This window comes from Narcine bancroftii, chromosome 5 (genome assembly GCF_036971445.1).
Source record: "Narcine bancroftii isolate sNarBan1 chromosome 5, sNarBan1.hap1, whole genome shotgun sequence".
Lineage (NCBI taxonomy): Eukaryota > Metazoa > Chordata > Chondrichthyes > Torpediniformes > Narcinidae > Narcine > Narcine bancroftii.
The window spans coordinates 33133664-33135985 of NC_091473.1; positions in this window are offsets into that span (position 1 = coordinate 33133664).

Below are 2322 nucleotides of genomic sequence, written 5' to 3' on the forward strand. Positions count from 1 at the left end.
TGGGCTAAATACAAAAGAAGTATACATTGTAATTAATACATGTTAAATGGCTACAGTATATGTTGTTGTGCATTGTAAAGGTTTAAAATTCTGACAATTTTATACTAACAATGTTATTTTCCACTTTACAATGCTAAGAGTGGATTGAAGTCTTTGGACACTGAATTGTTGAAAACTGTGCTTGCAAATGGGGGGTTCCATGCCTTGCTGTAGAACCTCTTTATCCTGCAATTTTCATTGTTCACTCTGTATATACTTGTATAATTCAATGTTGCCATTCATTTTCATTTTGGTGGTCCCCTTACTCTTTACAATTTTGACACATTTGTTGCGTCCCTTATTTTTTTTACCTGTTTTATCTGCACTACAAATAAAATCCTGTAATTGTTTATTAATTGTCTGCATTATATCACTCGATGTATTTGATTTACTAAAGGCCATAGGAGATAAAATCACAGATAGACGTTGTACTTGCTCTACTGTTCGATACAGAAGTCCCCAGGTTACAAAAGGTAAGTTGGGAATTAACAGAAATATAGAATATGTGGGAGGGGACCACAGAACCAGCTGTGATGAAGAGTGAGCAAGTCCAGGAAGAGTCACCAGCCTCACTGGCTCAGTGAGAATGTGAGCAAGACTGCTCAATGCTCCCAGCTTTTCTCGGCTTGACCCATTCCCGATTGTTGTGACTTGAGGGGATGGAGAATTTGGGAATGAAAAAAGGCAGAATTCCCCCATTTCCACCTTGCAGAGGATGCCTGCAGCCCTACAGCAGTCAAAAAAATCCATCCTCATCCATCCCATTGGTCTTAAAAACACGTTTATATGTACAGCATGTCCATAAGACATGTTTGCAATGTAGGAACAATCTATAAGAATATAGCTCCTCCAGTCTTTGGTATAAGCTCCACTTTCCCTTTCTGATACGTATTATCTTTGAGTTAGCATCCATGGATCTTTGGCAGAGAGAAATCCGAGAATTCACATCCCTCTGCAAGATGAAATTCCTGTTGATATCAATGGGAGACTTCCTTTCCTGAGATTACCATACTGGGGGAAACATTTTCACAGCAGCCACCCATCAAGTCCCCTCAGAATCTTATACAGTCGAAAGACATACTTATTCTTCAAAACCCTCAAGAGATGGACACAATCCTTTCCTCAGAAAACACTTTTTTATTTTAGAAACCAAAGTTGGAGAATTGCAGATATGTCAGGTGAGATATGAGGTGAAACAGGAATACTAAAAGTATCAACAGATCAAGCTTCTTCAATCTAGGCCTGTTAACATGAGCTGGTTTAAACATTGTTCCATTTTCCCAAGTGATATCTTCAGGCAGACTCAACAATAGGTCCTGCCATTTGCCATCAAACTGGTTACACATATTGAATTTTGATGTTTTGGGTCTTTGTTGTGCAGAATGCAAGGCAAAATTGGCATATAGTAGCAAAATAATGCATAAATCTAATAGCTAATGCTTTGATTGCCAGGCACTTTCATTGCTATCCTACTGAGATCTCCTCCACTATAGAAACCAGTCATTGTCCAGTTCAAGTCACTTCGATTAATTGCCAAAAAACAGCTGAAATCATACAGCAAATACTGTGCCACCAGGCAACATCCCAACTGTAATTTCCAGAATTAGCTGTACCTTCACCGAAGCTATTCTGTCCAATTACGGCACTTTCCTAACCTTTTAGAAACTTGCCCAGGTACATGTTGTTCACAAAATACAGGAGAAATCAAATTTGTCTAATTACTCCCCAATCATCTTGTGAGAAACAGAAGTACCTTCACAGAAATTGCTCGAGACAAAAATTGAGAACAAAGAACATTTATTATACAACAATGGAAAGTTGGGTGCTTCCCCTTACCCTGGGAATACACACACACACTGGGGCTCACCCAACTTTTATACAGTTTATTTCAGTATAGAAGTACCCTCCCCCTTACATTCTTCTGCCTCCTGGATGAGTTTGGCATTAGGCAATCCTGTCTGCATACGTGCTGTTTCTGTGAACTTGGAGGACCAGGGGGTATCCTGTCTGTGTCCCATCATGTCATTGTCCTTATTGTCCTTATTCACAAACCTGCCTTTGTCCTGATTCACACCTTCCCAACACTCAGGGCTTACTAACTCTTATATGCCGAACTTGCTAATTCTGTCTAAGGCTTACTAATTACATATGTGGAACTTGCTGACTCTGTCTAAGGCTAGAAGACCCTTATCTTATTCAGACTAACTTTACTTCCTACATTCTATTATCTACCCTTATCCTATTCATACTGGCTTTATTCATTACACATTTATCCATACTAGC